Source organism: Triticum urartu, chromosome 1 (assembly GCF_003073215.2).
Source record: "Triticum urartu cultivar G1812 chromosome 1, Tu2.1, whole genome shotgun sequence".
NCBI classification, from domain to species: Eukaryota; Viridiplantae; Streptophyta; class Magnoliopsida; order Poales; family Poaceae; genus Triticum; species Triticum urartu.
The window spans coordinates 508,172,499-508,191,371 of record NC_053022.1 but is presented as its reverse complement, the minus strand read 5'-3'; the positions used below and the strand labels follow the sequence as shown (position 1 = coordinate 508,191,371).

The following is an 18,873-nucleotide window of genomic DNA, read 5'->3' as shown; positions in this document are numbered from 1 at the left end:
GGGAGTCTTGGATCTGTCATTGCTACTCCACTGCAAAAGTTCCTTTCTCTTTAATCCCCAAGGCTGCAAATCTTAGTTCTTAATTACCAAAAATTACATAATCGAAACACAAGCAATACCAGTGCTCAACAGAAAGAAACCTTTTTCTTCTTCTGAAAAAATAGAAATATGACGATCCTGAATGAAAACAGAGCTTGAGTCTCAGTCATGAAAAGTAACCAATGGGAATGACCAAAAACACCATGTATGTAGCAAGTAGAAACTGAAGCACTCTTTTGGGGCTCGCCCTTTTTGTGCTTGTAGTTTTCATCTTCTAATATGGATGTAGGTGACATTAATCCCAAGCAAGCTAAGCTAATAAGCTCCACATCACCTTGACCTAGTAGAATATAAGAAGTACAGCATATGTATTTGAGATGCTTTCAAAAGCTTTTGGTAACTTAAAAGGAAATCATATTGTTGGAGAAAATAAAGCCATGTTTTAAAACGATGCATGATGCAAGATCAAATTATGTATTAGTATTACTCACCTCCTGGTTCCATCAGTGTTGCCTTCATCCTTGCATTTTTCCTGGTCACTTTGAGTCTCTTGGTTCCCCAAAAATAGTAATTGTAGGATGGTTGAGGTTGACCTCGCAGCAGCTGCAGCCTTGCTCTCGGAAGGTGCACAACCATCTGTGCCAAGCACCGCGATTACTTGTTTCAGACAAGTGAGATGCTCAATGCCTATGTAGAAGCCATAGGTAGTTGCCACTGACACAAGGCATGGAATACCAAGCTTCTTAAGCTTGGGCATAGCGCCTTTCATGAACGTTAAGTATGCCTCGGCTTCACCACTGATGTTGAACTCCTTCAGACTTGGGAATCCAATGTCTTGGACTATAATTAGCCTATCTTTTGGTCCTATCTTCAACCACAGTTCTAGGCAAAGTAAGGATGGGATCTCCCCAACAACGAGTAGACCCTTCTCCGTTAATTTAGTTAAATTAATGTCCAGGTAAGTAAGGTTGTTGAGTGTTGGTGCAATCCACTTTGGAACATTCACGAAATAGCAATCGCCGGACATATAAAATAGTTGAAGGGAAAATGGCAATGGAGACCAAGAATCCAAGAACTCAAGGGAACCACCATACATAGTTATTCGTAAAGACATGAGTTTATAGTTGCTAAGCTTGCATAGTGAGCAAAGTAACATTTGTTCATGCCTTTTGTACTCCTTGGGTCCTCCACGATCTAAATATATGTCAAGTTCAAACAAACTTGTTAGGTTCCCGAGATCGTCCACTACAGCTACTGGGCTACGGGTAATATTGAAGCCTGAAATGACTCGCAAGTTCCTCATTACTCCAATTCCGTTTGGTAACTTAGTTCCCACTGCAACAAGTAGGTGTTGTAGTTTAATGAGCTGCACTATTCCACATGGCAACTCTTGCACACATGTATCCCTAAGATCTAGGGTCTCTAGCCCACCTAACATTACAATCCCTGATGGTAGCTTTGATATGACCGTGCACCTATAGCTGAGGTATTTTAGGTTGAACAATTTGTCCATATTGCGCATATCATAATCGTCAAAACCCTCACAATCCTTAAAATCTAGTACACGCAAAGCTTCAAATTTAACAAGGCAAGGCAAGTGTTTGATGCAATTTGATGACGTTGCAGTTAGTGATCGAACATGGCTTAAATCTAAACATGCCAACACATTTGCAAGCTTCCGGTCAATGTATTGGATGGATAGTCGTCGAATAAAACCATGATGGTTTGGCAAGCACGTTTGTCCTCCTTCTCCATCGACAACAATAATGAAATTATCTTGAGACGATTTTGAAATGATAATATCAAGCATCATGTCATGGACTCGGCGGGTACTAGCTTTGCCATCATAATCAATGTACACTGGTTGAACCAAGCTTTTATTAATAAGCTTGTAGAAGTAGTTCTCAGCGACCTCTTGCCGACATTGCCCATGCTCTTCAGAGATAAAGCCTTCTGCTATCCATCGCCTCACTAGCGTGTCCCTATCAATCACATAATCCTCAGGGAAGACACTTAAATACAACAAACATGTCTTGAGATTAGATGAAAGATCATTATAACTAAGCCATGGTATGTTATTCATTCCTCTTGGATCTTGTTATTTTCCAAAGTAGAGCCAATTGACCTATTAACCTTCTCCCACTCTACCTTGACAACTGGTTTGTTTGCTAGTAAACTAGAGATAGTAATAATTGCAATGGTAGACCTCCACATTTTTTGAGGATTTTATCTGAAACCTCCTTCAAACATGTTTGGGCAGCAGTTCTCAGAGCCAAAAATGCTTTTGTCGAACAATGTTTTGGAGTGCATATCACTTAGGGCTTCCATGTCATACACATGGTCATAATACCTTGGACAACACGACCTTGCTACATATCTAATGCGTGTAGTAGCTATAGTTCTGCTAGAACGGTTATTCTCTAGGAAAGCACACCTGATATTGCTCCATGCTTGTGTACACCATATATCATCAATTATGATAAGATACCTAACATATAGTAATAAATATCATACACCACCCAATTATGATAAGAAATTGAACTAAAAGGTGCAGATCATGCATGCCATATGTCGGAGTAAGTGGCCACGGGTAGCCTAGCCGGCTTCCCCTGGCCTTTCTGAAAAAATTACGAGCCGATCCGGCTCTCAAGAATCCAAGACATGGGGCCGCCTTCCCCTGGCCGGTTGTCTCCCAGGCCGGCTATCGGAAGGCGGCCCGACTTCGGCCCTCATGAAGGAAGCCGCGGGAGGGCCGGCTCCGAGGAGCCGGCTGCGATAAGGCCGACTCCAAGGAGCCGGCTGCGATAAGGCCGACTCCAAGGAGCCGGCTCCCATAAAGCGGTCGAGATTGTACCCTCGAAGTCTGCACCCACATAACGGCGATGTGACGGGGCGTGGCTACAGTAAGGCTGGCCATCCCCGAATCCCGGAGCACGCCTGGCATAGTGTCGTACGGGTGGCCGTGACCCGTCCGGCGCAGCACTGTTGCCACGTTGACCCTGATGTCATCCACGACGGGCTGCCAGTATGGCCCACGGGCGGTGGGCCCCTTCGGGCAGAGAGACACCCGAAGGCGGCCAGACCTCCCCCAGTCGGCCCAAGATAGAGTCGGCTCCCCACAGCCGGCTGGCTACCTCCCTCGAAGAAGACGTCCCATTAAGGAGACAAGACGTGGAGGGGCTACAGTGGTCGCCCGCCGGACGGCAGCACTGTAGCCACGCTTACCTCGGCAAAGCCCTCGTCACCAAGATTGAGCAACAGTAACCAGCCACCGACAAGGCCCTGGACAGTGGGGCCTGCCTGTCGACCCAGGGGCCGGCAGCCGGCGGGATCCACTAGTCGGCGGGCCCCAGCAGCCGACGCGGAAGCCGGCGAGCATAGACACAGACGGCTGGGCCCCACGCCCAGCCGGATTACCATTGTACCCCCGGGGGTAGGCCTATTTAAACCCCCCGGGACACCCATGTAAAGGGTTGATCCCTGCTAGCTTTAGACACCACGTAGGGAGGAGAAGAGAGCAAGCAGAGCCCTTCTTCCTCCTCTCGCCAAACAGCTCAAGGAGCATCGTGTAGCTACTTGTTCATCTAGTGATCATGCGGAGACCCCGCAGAGCAGCAGTAGGGGTGTTATCTCCACGGAGAGCCCCGAAACTGGGTAAGATTCGCCGGCGTGTATGTCTTCGCCTCATCCCGTTTCCAGGCACCGGCGATGTTTTACTGGCTCCCACAATGATAAGCCACCCGTTGGCGTATGTCGCACCTACCACCCGACATTTGGCGCCCACTGTGGGGCCAGGTGCACCGTCGTCCGGAGACCTGTTCTGGACGGGAACCCTCTTCCTCCCCCGCGAGCGCAGCCAGCCCGGCACGCCCGATGGCGCTTGCCACGACGCGCTGCATGACGTCACCAGCGCCTGCGCAGCGAGCAGCCTCGCTGATCTCCTCGACAAGACCCTCATCTCCGACGAGCTCGCCTCCGATGCGGGCACCGACCACCTCGTCAACCTCCTCGGCCGGCTCCATGTCTCCAGCGAGCCTGCTGTGGACTTGGAATCGGTTGGCTCCACCGATCCGATGCCTGTCGACTCCGACACAGCCTCATTCGACACCTTCCCCACCAACGTCCACAGCCGCCTTGGTGATGGTCATCGGCCACGACGGCGCTGCTGACGAGAGCGCCCACGCCGCCCCGCACGCGGCGGTCCACGACTTGTCCATCCCCCTCCCGGCCGACGCCGACGCTGAAGCACCGGAGGCTCGCCGCCTCGCCCTCCTCGCGGAGGGCCGGAAGTTGGTTTCCATGAGACGCCTCGCTGAGGCCCACCGACGCGAGGCCGACCGCGCCGCCTTTGGCACGCCGCCCCCAGGCGGGCCTAGCCGGGCCGGCGTTGTCAGACAGCGCGGTGCTGTTGTTGCCAACACGTTAGGAGTCGACCGCCCAGTCTACGCCACTCCACTCGAAAACCTGCGCGTCGCCCAGGCGGCCGTAGACGAGCTAGACGGACTGGGGGCCGAAGAACTCCCCCACATGACCCGACGCATCCAGCAGCTGATCGATGCAGCCGCGCAGCGGCACGAAGCCGACGCCCGCGCGAAAAGCCCTCCCCCGCGCCGAGATCATGGCGCGACGTCCCGGACGCCGACTGCGGGTAGAGACCGCGCGCGGCGCGAGAAAGAGCCGGCTGCCAGCCGAAGCCAAACCCGGATCTCCATCGAACGAGACGCAGAAGGCCACCCTCGGGCCGTGGAGTGGCGGGGCAACCCGCCTCCGCCCCGGCCCCGTGGAGAGACATCCCACCCCGCCGCCTGTTGCGCATCCGACTCTCAGCGGCCGGCTAGGTCGCCGCGAAGGAGTCGGCGAGAACGACGCCCGCCATCGGATCGACCGCCTGGCGCGATCCCTGGCGCTGGAAGAAGAAGATGATGTCGGTCCGCCTTGCTTCGGCCCCCGCATCCGCGACGAGCCCTTCCCCAAAGGGTTCTCGCTCCCAAGAGACACGCCCAAGTACAACGGCTCCGTGAAGCCGGAAGATTGGTTGATCGACTACTCCATGGCGGTTAGCATAGCCAACGGCAACCGGCGCGTTGCCGTGAAGTACGTGCCCCTCATGCTGCAAGGCACGACGCGGACCTGGCTCAACAGCCTCAAACCACACAGCATCAACAGCTGGCTAGATTTCACAGAAGCTTTCGTCCGCAACTTCACTAGCACCTACAAGCGGGCTCCCAAGCCCAGACAGCTCTCCTTGTGCGTACAAGGCCCCGCCGAGTCCACTCGCGACTACCTCACACGTTGGCCCGAGCTCCGCAACTCTTGCGAAGGGGTGCACGAGGTGCAAGCCATAGAATACTTCACTGCCGGGTGCCGAGAAGGCACCCTCCTCAAGCACAAGCTTCTCCGCGACGAGCCGACTACCCTCGACGAGCTTCTGGACATAGAGGACAAGTACGCCACCGCCGACTCCTCAATGAAGACCGAGCTCCGGGTAGACGCGTCCGGGAAAGTACTCAACCCGGCGCCCAAGACGCCGGCTGGGGATTCCGGCCGACGCCCACACTCGAACGACCACAAGCGCAAGGGCCCCGCGCCGCCTCCCGTCAGCCGGCAGGTGGCCACAGTCGAAGACGTGCCGCCCGAAGGGCGGCCCGCGCCCAAGAAACCCAAGGGCGGCAGGCCGGCTTGGCAGCCGGCCTTTTCCTACGAGTAAACTCTCGACGCCCCGTGCAAGTTCCACAGCGGCGCGAAGCCGTCCAACCACACAACCCGGAAGTGCCACTGGCTCACCCGAATCTCTAAAGGCGAAGGGCTCGCACCGCCTCCGCCTGCCGGCCCGCCACCTCCGTCTCCGCAGCCGCCGGCCGACCGGCCCGCAGTCGGAGCCGTGCACGATGAGTTCCCCGACGAGCATGCCGCCTATATCATCTTTACAAGTCAGCCCGAAGACCGGTGCAGCAAGCGCCGAGAGCACCAAGAAGTCAACATGGTTGCTGCCAACCCCGCTGAGCACATGCACTGGTCAGAAAAACCTGTCAGCTGGAGCCGGACCGACCACCCAGAGGTGATGCCGTCTCCCGGCTCTTATGCGTTGGTTTTGGATGCCACCCTTGCAACGGACAGACGTGCTGCCCGATTCTCCCGCGTGCTGATAGACGGCGGGAGCAGCATCAACATCCTGTACCGTGACACCATGGAGAAGCTGAATGTCAAGACGAAGCAACTCATGCCTACTCGGACTGTGTTCCACGACATCGTACCCGGCCTGTCCTGCGCCCCCATTGGCAAGATCAAGATTGATGTACTTTTTGGGGACAAGGAGCATTTCCGCCGGGAAGCGATCTGGTTTGAAGTGGTGGACCTGGAGAGCCCTTACCATGCATTGCTTGGCCGACCTGCCTTGGCCAAGTTCATGGCAGTTCCCCACTATGAATACCTCAAGATGAAGATACCAAGCACCAAAGGCGTCATCACCGTAGCCGGCGATTACAAGAAGTCCTCCGAGTGCGCAGCAGCCAGTAGCTGGCTGGCCGAGTCCCTTGTGATTGCCGAAGAGAAGAAGATGTTGGACCGGGTCGTGGCCATGGCCGGCAAGCAGTCGGCCCTGTCCCCCGATCCCAAGGAGTATGATGCCCAAGGATCTTTCCAGCCGGCCAAGGAGACGAAGAAGATACCTCTTGACCCCGAGCACCCAGAGAGGTTTGCCGTCATCGGGGCAAACCTAAACAGCAAATAGGAAGGCGAGCTCGCCGACTTCCTCCGTGAGAATCAGGACATCTTTGCATGGTCCCCCAAGGACATGCCGGGTGTTCCGAAGGAATTCGCCGAGCACAAATTACACGTCCGAGACGACGCCAAACCAATCAAACAACCCCTCCGCCGACTGTCGGAGGAGAAACGCAGGATCGTGGGAGAGGAGATGGCCCAGCTTCTGGCAGCCGGCTTCATTATGGAAGTTTTCTTTCCAGAGTGGCTCGCCAACCTGGTCCTCGTGCTAAAGAAGAACAAGAAGTGGCGCATGTGTATAGACTACACGAGCCTCAACAAGGCCTGCCCCAAAGATCCCTTTGCCCTGCCAAGGATTGACCAAGTGATAGACTCCACGGCCGGATGCGAGCTGTTGAGTTTCTTGGATGCTTACTCAAGATACCACCAGATAAAGTTAGATCCGGCTGATCGCCTGAAGACCGCCTTCATCACGCCATTCGGAGCCTTCTGCTACCTGACTATGACATTCGGCTTGAGAAATGCCGGTGCCACTTTTCAGCGTTGCATGCAGAAGTGCCTCCTCAAGCAGCTCGGCAGAAATGCTCACGTCTACGTAGACGACATTGTGGTGAAGACGGAGAAGCGCGGCACCTTGCTGGAAGACCTCAAAGAAACATTTGAGAACCTACGCCGTTTCCAAATCAAGCTCAACCCCGAGAAATGCGTGTTCGGAGTACCAGCCGGCCAGCTCCTAGGCTTCCTGGTCTCCGAACGCGGCATCGAATGCAACCCGGTGAAGATCAAGGCCATTGAGAGAATGGTGATTCCCACCAAGCTTCGAGACATCCAGAAGTTCACCGGGTGCTTGGCCTCCCTAAACCGCTTCATCAGCCGGCTCGGAGAGAAAGCTCTCCCCCTCTACCGCCTCATGAAGAAGACCACTCACTTCGAGTGGAATGACCAAGCTGACCAAGCTTTCCACGAGCTGAAGAAGATGCTGGCCACACCGCCAGTCCTGGCAGCGCCGACTGAGAAAGAACCCATGCTCCTCTACATTGCCGCAACCAGCCGGGTGGTCAGCACCGTCATCGTAGTCCAACGCCCAGAAGAGGGCCGAGCCCAGCCGGTCCAGAGGCCGGTGTACTATTTGAGCGAGGTACTGTCCGCCTCGAAGTAGAACTACCCGCACTACCAAAAGATGTGTTATGGCGTGTACTTCGCCGCCAAGAAGCTGAAACCCTACTTCCAAGAGCATCCCATCACGGTCGTATGCACCGCCCCGCTGGCCGAGATCATAGGCAGCCGGGATGCATCCGGCCGGGTGGCGAAATGGGCCATCGAGCTGGCCCCTTAGGCGATCTTCTACCAGCCTCGCACCGCCATCAAATCCCAAGCATTGGCCGACTTCCTCGTCGACTGGGCCGAGACCCAGTACCTGCTGCCGGCTCCCGACTCCACTCATTGGCGCATGCACTTCGATGGGTCCAAGATGCGCACCGGCTTGGGAGCCGGCATCGTCCTCACCTCTCCCAAAGGCGACAAGCTCAGATACACGCTGCAAATCCACTTTGCCGCCTCCAACAATGTAGCCGAGTACGAGGCGCTCATACACGGGCTCCGGCTTGCCAAAGAGCTCGGCATTCGCGGGATCCTATGTTATGGCGACTCGGACTTGGTGGTCCAGCAATCATCCGGCGACTGGGACGCCAAGGACGCAAATATGGCAAGCTACCGCTTCCTCGTTCAGCAGATCAGTGGGTATTTTGAAGGATGCGAGTTCCTCCATGTACCGCGAGCCGACAACGAGCCAGCTGATGCTCTGGCTCGAATAGGCTCCACCCGGCAAGCAATACCAACCGGCGTCTCTCTACAACGCCTCCTCAAGCCGTCTCCAGAGTCCGATTCCATCTTCGTGCCGCCTGACCCCGACGCGGCCGGGTCCGGCTCGAAGAGCCAAGCAGGTGACCCGGGGACTTCGATAGTCGGCCCAGGAACGTCAGCAGGCGGCTCGGGGACTTCCGTAGTTACGCCCGACCCGGGGACTGCCTCACCCGGCTCGGGGACTACGGTAGTCGGCCCGGAGGCTACACCAAGACAACAGGCGGCGGCCGACTCCAGCATTTCACCGCCCAGCCCGCCCGCCCTGGTCGCAGTAGCCGTTTTGGCAATAGAAGAAGTCGCAGCTCTGTCATGGGCCCAACCCATCCTCAACTTCCTAATAAACCAAGATCTGCCGGCTGACGAAGTAGAGGCAAGACAAGTCCAACGCCGAGCCGGAGCATACACAATCGTCAACAGAGAACTCGTCAAGCGCAGTGTCACTGGAGTCCTCCAGCGATGCGTTGAGCAAGAGAAGGGCATTGCAATCCTGAGAGACATCCACCAAGGAGAATGCGGCCACCATCCGGCCTCAAGATCACTCGTCGCCAAAGCCTTCCGCCATGGTTTCTTTTGGCCGACTGCTTTGGATGACGCCAAGGAGTTAGTTAAACATTGCAAAGGGTGCCAACTCTTCAGTTCCAAGCAACACATGCCGGCTTCAGCACTCAAGACCATTCCCCTCACTTGGCCCTTCGCCGTTTGGGGACTGGACATGGTGGGCCCATTCAAGACAGCGCGCGGCGGCATGACACATCTGCTTGTCGCCGTGGACAAATTCACCAAATGGATTGAGGCAAAGCCGATCAAGAAGCTGAATGGGCCGACTGCCGTCACATTTATCGCAGATATAACAACTCGGTACGGCGTGCCACACAGCATCATCACCGACAATGGCACGAATTTCGCCAAGGGAGCCTTGGCACGTTTCTGCGCGACGCAAGGCATCCGGTTGGACCTAGCGTCCGTCGCCCACCCGCAGTCAAACGGCCAGGTCGAGCGAGCCAACGGCCTCATCCTCTCCGGCATCAAGCCCCGACTGATCGTACCACTGGAGCGTTCAGCCGGCTGTTGGCTCGATGAGCTGTCGGCTGTCCTTTGGATTCTGCGCACTACACCAAACAAGTCAACCGGCTTCACCCCTTTCTTCCTCGTGTATGGTGCCGAGGCGGTCATCCCAACTGACATCGAGTTCGACTCGCCTCGGGTAACCATGTACACGGAAGCGGAGGCCAAGGAAGCACGAGAAGACGGTGTCGACCTGCTGGAAGAAGGCCGGCTGTTAGTCCTCAGCCGATCCGCCATCTATCAGCAGCGCCTGCGTCGCTACCACAGCCGGAAGGTCAAGCCAAGATCCTTCCAAGAGGGCGATCTTGTGCTCCGGCTGATCCAGCGAACAGCCGGCCAGCACAAGCTCTCGCCCCCTTGGGAGGGCCCCTTCGTCATCAGCAGAGCCTTAGGCAACGACTCCTACTACCTGATCGACAGGCAGAAGCCGAAGGCACGAAAGAGAGATAACTCCGGCAAGGAGTCAGAACGACCATGGAACGCCAACCTCCTCCGAAGGTTTTACAGCTGAAATGCAGTATGTATCACGCTAACTTTTGTACTAAGTACGAGACAATAGGCCCCCCGAGGAGAGCTCGGGGACTGCCATCTTTTATCTATGAATGAATAGTATCATGCTTATGACCTTGTCATTACATTTATTTGTTCCGTCCGGCACCGGGTTCGACTAGTCGGCCCGGGGACTGGCCGACTGGAGTTATATTAGAAGTCCTACCCGCGGTGAGACAAGTAGTGTGCCGGCACCCAAGCCTTCTCTTGCCAAAAGTCGCAGTTCGAAGAACTGGCTGTCCGGCTGGCAAGAGTTAAAGGCAGGAAAGGACGCCCACACGAAAAACGGCTAGGGACTAACGGACTAGTATAACAAAAGCCGGTTTCTCTCCCACCACCGACCGACTACCAGAGTAGCCGGTCGGCCGGCTTCCATTCACTTCACTTCAATCCAAGAAAGCTCGAGTACTTGCCTCCCCAAAAGGGGAAGGTGGCAAAGGAAACAGCCTAAGGATAAAAAGCATACATGAATGGAAACCAAACATGCACAAGTTAATATTTACATAAAAGACCTTCAAAAGGCCAGCATTCAACATAGTTTGGATACACCCCTAGTGGGTGAAACTGCGGAAGCTTAATAAAATTGTTCAGAAGGCAACAAGCAGGAAAAAACAAGGACGGCAGATTAAGCCGGCGGAGCGACTGACGAGCCGGGCAGGTCGGTGGAGACGGCAGTGCCGGCTGGAGGAGTGGCCGGCTGGCGAACCTCGGCATGATCACCGCCTCCCGCAGAAGGCGCGCTTGCACGCGCCTTGTTGCTGGAGGCACGGTCAGGCTGAGGCTGGCTGGCTGTTCCACCGACCGGCTCGACGTCTCCGCTTTCCTCTCCTTCGTCGTCTTCGCCTTCGTCGCTGGAGGCGATCTCTTCTGCCGAGTCTTCACCCGCCGCCGGGTCCAGCCCGAACCACTCCTCCGGCTGGGCAACGCCGTCATCATTAATCTCGGGAGCAAAGACGCTGATGTCAGTACACTCGGCGATTGTCGATGCGCGCTGAGCGATAGCCGGCCGCACCTCCGCTAGCTCTTCGTCGGCCTCCAGCCGCCAGGTGCGCAGCTGGTCCAGGTTCAGCCCCGGATACCAAGCTCGGACGAACTCCAGCGCCCGCCCAGCTCCAAGCCGGGCCGCCGACGCCTTCCAGGCCTCGAAGCGGCCAACCGCAACCTCCAGCCAGTTGGCAGTCCGGCTCGGGGTGCGGGGAATCGTCTCGCTTGGCCAGAGGGCGGCCAACACCCGCGCTCCGGCGCGCTGGAGGCGGCGGAGCATACGATGAGCCGGCTGCAGCCGCACTTGGACCGCCAAGAGTTGCTCTTCGAGCGACCGACTCGTGTCCGGCGCGACTTCAGCCCCCGCCTGCCGGCGCGCTTCGTGATGGGCCTCGATGGTTTGGGCGGCGAAGACGGAGTAGCCAGGAAAGTAGTCTGCACAGAGAATAAAAATCAGCTCAAGTCAGAACACAAGTCAGGCGGCAAGGGGCAGGCAAGGAGCGAGGAAAGCGGCTTATCATCGATCAAATCCTCAATACGGCCGAAGCCTTCATTCAGCGCTTGCCTGGTCTCAGCCCAGCCCGCCGCTTCAGTCTCGAACTCGGCCTTCAGGGCAGCTTCGTTATCCTGCGCCTTCTTCAGAGCCGCCTTGTGGCTCTCCTCCTGGTCAGCCAGCTTCTTGGCCAGGCGGTCATGCTCCAGGACCAAGGCGTCGTACTTGGTTTCCTTGGCGTGAAGGGCGGCCTGCGCCTCGCTGAGCTGCCCCCTTAAGTCGGCATTGGCTTCTGCGAGCACGAAAGACAAAAGAAAAACCAGTAAGGTGAAGTCGTCAGGAAAGATCCGACCCGACTGCTCAGCAGTCGGCCTGAATCTCGGGGACTACACCCAGTGGGTGCGCTGACGCGCCCCCACAGGAGATGAACGAAACCAAGTACGTACTCCGGCTTCTGATCAGGTCTTCGGTTCTCCGACCCAGCTCCTGAGCCTGGGAGTTGAAGGCGGCAGCGCGGAGATTATGATACTCCTGGAAGATTAGACAGGAGGCGAGAATAAGGTAGTCGTCAAGGAAGATCCGACCCGACTGCTCAGCAGTCGGCCCGAATCTCGGGGACTACACCCAGTGGGTGCGCTGACGCGCCCCCACGGAAGAAATCAAGAGAACGAAACAACCAAAGATAGAAGACTCACCCGGATGATGGCCCGTGTCGCAAGGAACTCCTGGGTGTATTGCTGCAGCGAGGCGGCTTGGGCCTGAAGCCGGTTCCGAATCTCTTGGGCCGCCACATTCAGCTCGCACGTCCCGCTGCTGGGAGTCCACTCGGACGTGCCGGTGCTGGCCGCCTCCAAGGCCTCCGCCGTCTGGCCGGCACCCGTAGCTCGGTGCGGCTCCGGCGCAGCGGTGCCTCCCCCTGCGCACCGGCGCATTGCCGGCTGCACCTCGAGGTTGGCTCCTGCTTCCGTCTCACCCCGGCCGGCTGCTCTGGCGCCGCAGCTAACTGGCTGCCTTGACCCGCTCCGGTTGGCGCTGCCGGCGGTGCCCCCTCCACGAAGATCACGGAGTCCTCCCTCCGCTCCATCACCGGCGGTTCTTGGTCGACCTCCTCCAGCGGAGGCACAGGAATGTCGGGGGCCACGGCGCGGAGGGGAATGGCTAGCAGCGGAGGCTGGTTGTGTGAAGCCTCCGCCTCCATCTCCGCAGCTGCCGCCTCCGCCCAGGCCTTGGCTGCTGCCTCGGCCTGCTCCTTCGTCGCCTGGGCGGCCCTTCACTCCGCCGCCTCCCGCTCCTCCCGCACCTCTCGTGCGTTCCGCTCCGTGGCCTCCCTGAGGTCGGCGCGGGGATCCACGCGGCGGGAACCTGAAGACCCTCCAGTCGGCCCGACTATGGAGCCGCCCGGACCCCGCTCAAGGGAAAGCGGCGCCCTGTCCGGTGAGCAAAGAAAGGTTTTAGAAGAGTTTTCAATCGAAAAGAACAACAAAAAATATGTATCCAAGTATTCGACGACTTACGCTGAGACCGTCTGCGGCTGCTTCACCGCCTTGCGGAAGCGGGCCTCCTTCGCGGCCGCCTCATCTCGCTTGGTCGCCACTGTGGAAGCCTTGGACTTCTTCGGCCGGCTGCCGAAGAGGATCGACACGGCCCGGCGCTTCTGGGCGCCGCCGCCAGCAGCCGGCGCGGCGGAAGAGCTCGCGCCTTGATGATCAGGCGCCGGCTGGCGGCACGGGGCGACTTCGACCTCGGCATCATCCGGCCAGTCCTCGAAGCCGGCCGTGAGCCCCGCGCCTCCGGCCTCGTCGCTTTCCCCCATGATGGCGTCTTCCATGGCGGCCGCTCCCAAGTCCGGGTCATCGGCGTCGTCCACCGTGCGGTCAGGGACGAGCTGGCGCTCTACCCCTGCGGCCCTGGTCGTCGGCGGAAGGAGAGGGTTCTACAAAAGGCAAATCAATTGATCAAGAGTCGACTATCATGAGGCCGGCTACAAAAGGAAGAAAAGAAGAAAGAACTTATGACGGGCGGAGGGTTGGCGCGAGAGTACGGCCCCTTGCCGTACCGCCAATCCTCGGCGAGTTTGCAGTTGGAGATATAGTTCACCATGTAGGAGACCTCCGCATGAGGCATCTCCCTGGTGCTCAGCCGGCTTGGGTCGAAGCGGCCGCTCATCTGACAAACCATGTGAGGTCGGCTTTGGAGGGGAAGAACCCGGCGCTCCACGAAGGCGGCCACCAAGTCGGCTCCGGTCAGGCCCTCCGACTGGATCATCACCCGAAGCCGGGAGACAGCTGCGTTCCCGGCCTGAGACAACGACCTGGCCCGGTAGCTCCACGAAGGTCGCCTCCCAGCCGGCGGGTCGGCTTCATAAGCCGGCAGGTTGACGTAGTCGCCTTGCTGCGCGACATTCTTCACGTAAAAGTATGACTTCTGCCAGAGCTTCACCGACTGGATCAGCGGGATGGGCGGGAACGAGTTGTTCTCGCTCGCCCGCCTCATGGCAATAAAGTCTCCGCAAGGGGCGGGCACGCCCGCGACGACGGTGCCGAGCTTGCTTTGGAAGAATTCCGCCCACAGCTCAAGCGTGGGGAGGACCCCAAGGAAGCCTTCGCACAGCGTGACGAAGGCCGACAGCAGCATCACCGCATTGGGCGTGAGGTGATGCGGCTGGAGGTTGTAGAATTCGAGAAAGGCGCGGAGGAACCCGCTCGCCGGAAGGCCGAAGCCACGCAGGCAGTGCGAGCGGAAGATCACTCGCTCTCCTTCCTCCGGTGTCGGCGAAATCTCCTCCTCCGGCGCTAGACGAACCCAAACGAAGTCCTCGCCGGGCAGGCGTCGCGTCTGGCGAAGGAACGCGACGTGGTCCTCATGGACGTTGGAGCCATCCCACGAGCTTGACAGCGCCATGGGGCAGCGCGGCGAGAAGCAAGACGATGCGGCGGCGGAACGGCGCGGCAAAGACTTACTGCGGCGGCGGGAAGGAGAAGAAGGAAGACGAGAGGGGGCGGAGCGAGGGAGAGCGTGCGAGCCTCTGCCGCTCCCCCTCCTCCCCCTACTTATAGACCGCGCGGCGGAGCCGAGGAGGCGTGGCGTGGGGGAACGTAGGGATCAACTGTGCCCACTCCCCCACGTCCCGTGATTATTACGCCCTAATGGCGTAATAAAATCGCTGCGGGAAGGCGAGCGGTCCGCATGGGCCGCAGAAGATCCATGCTCGGGCCGAAGCCTAGTAGTGGCGGGCCCGGTCCTACGGCAGCGTCCCGTCGCGCGCGTGCACTAGCAGGGTTTCCTTGCCACATGGCCCGCGGGATGGCCTGCGGACAGCTCGCAGGTCGACCGCGTTCCCGCCTACGAGAAGCGGAGCTCTCCGAAGTCGGCACGCACAAGCAAAGCCGGCCCCTCAGGATAGGAAGCTGACCAAGCTTCTCGTCCCTTTATCAGCCTCGAAGCTCGCTCAGCTTCGGGGACTACTGTCGGAGTAAGTGGCCACGGGTAGCCTAGCTGGCTTCCCCTGGCCTTTCTGAAAAAATTACGAGCCGATCCAGCTCTCAAGAATCCAAGACATGGGGCCGCCTTCCCCTGGCCGGCTGTCTCCCAGGCCGGCTATCGGAAGGCGGCCCGACTTCGGCCCTCATGAAGGAAGCCGCGGGAGGGCCGGCTCCGAGGAGCCGGCTGCGATAAGGCCGGCTCCAAGGAGCCGGCTCCCATAAAGCGGTCGAGATCGTACCCTCGAAGTCTGCACCCACATAACGGCGATGTGACGGGGCGTGGCTACAGTAAGGCTGGCCACCCCCGAATCCCGGAGCACGCCTGGCACAGTGCGCCGTACGGGTGGCCATGACCCATCCGGCGCAGCACTGTTGCCACGTTGACCCTGATGTCATCCACGACGGGCTGCCAGTACGGCCCACGGGCGGTGGGCCCCTTCGGGCAGAGAGACACCCGAAGGCGGCCAGACCTCCCCCAGTCGGCCCAAGATAGAGTCGGCTCCCCACAGCCGGCTGGCTACCTCCCTCGAAGAAGACGCCCCATTGAGGAGACAAGACGCGGAGGGGCTAAAGTGGTCGCCCGCCGGACGGCAGCACTGTAGCCACGCTTACCTCGGCAAAGCCCTCGTCACCAAGATTGAGCAACAGTAACCAGCCACCGACAAGGCCCTGGACAGTGGGGCCTGCCTGTCGACCCAGGGGCCGGCAGCCGGCGGGACCCACCAGTCGGCGGGCCCCAGCAGTCGACGCGGAAGCCGGCGAGCATAGACACAGACGGCTGGGCCCCACGCCTAGCCGGATTACCATTGTACCCCCGGGGGGTAGGCCTATTTAAACCCCCCGGGACACCCATGCAAAGGGTTGATCCCTGTTAGCTTTAGACACCACGTAGGGAGGAGAAGAGAGCAAGCAGAGCCCTTCTTCCTCTTCTCGCCAAACAGCTCAAGGAGCATCGTGTAGCTACTTGTTCATCTAGTGATCATGCGGAGACCCCGCAGAGCAGCAGTAGGGGTGTTATCTCCACGGAGAGCCCCGAAGCTGGGTAAGATTCGCCGGCGTGCATGTCTTCGCCTCATCCCGTTTCCAGGCACCGGCGATGTTTTACTGGCTCCCACAATGATAAGCCACCCGTTGGCGTATGTCGCACCTACCACCCGACACCATAAATAGACCATTTTTTGCGGGAACATTGTGTGTGCTTCATGTACTCAACTAGCAATTAAATCAAGTTTATTATGCTTATTGTTTATGTGTATCGTGCTCATTACTTAAGTTTACGTATGGAGTTTATTCTACTTGTGTAGTATGTCGACTTCATTGAATTTTGTACCTAAAGGAGACTCAACTCTAGTTACCTAACCAAAAGAAAAATCTATTTTCACTGTTTATAATTTGGCAACACTATGTCACAATACATCTTTGAGTATCTATGAAACTAGAATAGAAGATATAGTGAATGGGCCATGCAACTCCAGCGTTGTCTGTTGAAATAATCACAAATGGATTTATTGATTGCATAAGAGATATGGAAGAAACCAATGGAAGTTATATATGAACCTCCAACGTTGTAAATGCTTCATAAACTCTTAAGTTAGTTTAGTGTACCACGAATATTTGTTATGTTATCATATCTAGTTTATTGTAAATATGTATCATGACCACACTGTAGATAATATATGAAGAAATGCTAAAGAAATATGCACGAGTCATGTTTTGTAGGAAAACAATGAGTTGAATTAACTCTTATCTTGTAGTAGCTCTCTCAGCTTTGCAATAGATGTAATTTCATCCCAAATGTCGCTACCATTTGTGAACCCATCTGGGTGAGGCAATCTGTAGACCGGATCATTGATAATTTTCCTTATGTTTGGCTTCTGTGAAATTGATACAAAAGCCCGACAATCAAAACGCCCTTGAACCTTGCGATAAACCTCATTGGCTAATATTGTCTTCCCTAATCCACCAAACCCAACAATAGACAAAATCCTACTAGTACTATATGACTGTTTCGTCCACTATCCACTTGGCAAGATCATCTCTTGGACCATCAATGCCCACAAGATTTGTCTCCTCGACAAAAAGAGCACATAGTCGTGGATCGACGACTATATGGCTAGACATGCTACAAGTAGTAGCATCTAGATTGTAACTATTCTTGAGTTCTTTCACTTGCTTGATCCGAGTCTTGAGTTCATTGATTTGGTTGGCGATTCCACATCGCGCTCCAAGGGCCTTTAGTTGGCGAGTGGTAACGCGGAAGAAGTCCTTGAAGCCGGTGTGAAGCCCACCATTTCCGATCCGGTAAATGAAAATATCTATGCAATCCTCTATATCGTATGCCAACTCTCTCACCATGGAGATCCATTGCTTGACCTAGATGTCTGGATCTTCTAGTATAGCATACTTCCAGACCGCAACTTCCATACTGGCTAGCTCACATCCGAGTGACATGATCTCACGTCGAACGCCTTTGAGGCGGCCATACTCACCAGCAAGGGGCCCAATACGCCTAGTGTATTTTCCCATATGTGTGCCTACTTATCATATTATTTTAGGTACAGATGATGTCGATACACTAGGAGTGGCTTCATTCACAGGGGTCAAGGCAACATCAAATTTTTTCTCAAATACGCACGAGTGTGCGTATCATAGTATAAAGAAGGATCGGGGAAGGCACCCGTCCACAGAGTTCGTTACATTACATGTACATGACAAATCCACCTCCACCCTACCTATCTTCCTAACTAACTCCTCGCATCTGCCCACCTAGACAGCGCACTAAGGAAGGGCTCGAGATCACCCTTCAGTAGCCCTGCCGCTCTCCACGCCCTACCTTCTCTCTCAATGATTGTAGCTGATCGAGGGATTGAGGGTGCAGCACCAAATTTTTAAAAAGAGATAATAAGAGAAGACCATGCATACCTCTATTGAATGACAAGAGAAGATCATTCAGATGGGATAGGAAGAGGTTGGAGAAAAGAGAGGGGTAACTAGAGTGGCGAGTTTAGCAATTTTTGAATCGTTTCTCCTTTTAGTGTCTTTAAGAGAGAAGATTATCTTTTTCAAACCGTTTCCCCTTTGATAATTGTTGTGTGGCATTAAATTAAAGTGTGTATCATTCATTACACAGAAATTTACCTAGGAAAGCTAATGTATCACACATTCAACTTTGCCCCTTTTCTGTTGTTACTGCCATCACACCACCATAGATGCCATCTCTTAGTTTGTCCGACGTCACATAGCTTATGGATCTTCTGTCAGTATTGTCGTCTTGATATGTCTACCTCAATCTATTGCCTCCGCCTAACGATTTATTTTCAAGTGAACTAAAATGAAACTGAACTTATTCCCGGTCTCTGCGTCCCAATATGCACACAACAGTCCAGAATCCGAAAACTCTTAAGTCATCATTAAATCAGTGTAATGCCGTCACCACCGGTGGAAATCAGTATAGGTATAGGAGTTTGATGTTCATCAACGAGGAGGTTGACCAATAATTTGTAACATATGATGTGATTGAGAATTAGCATAATTTTATTTTCATCAAATATGGACTATCTGTATGTATTGCAATTTAATTCTATTTTGCAGCGTTTTCATTTTTTTAATTTAAATCTTGTTGGGTTGTCACCGTCAGTGTTGTGTTAAAGCACTGCCTATGTGTTCAGTTCAAGTCCT

At 55.8% G+C, this 18,873-nt stretch overlaps 1 pseudogene; it reads right to left on the bottom strand.

Moving 5' to 3' along the window:
* Positions 1 to 148: 148 nt before the first annotated feature.
* LOC125532999 lies at positions 149 to 17,721 on the bottom strand (annotated as a pseudogene).
* Positions 17,722 to 18,873: the final 1,152 nt, after the last annotated feature.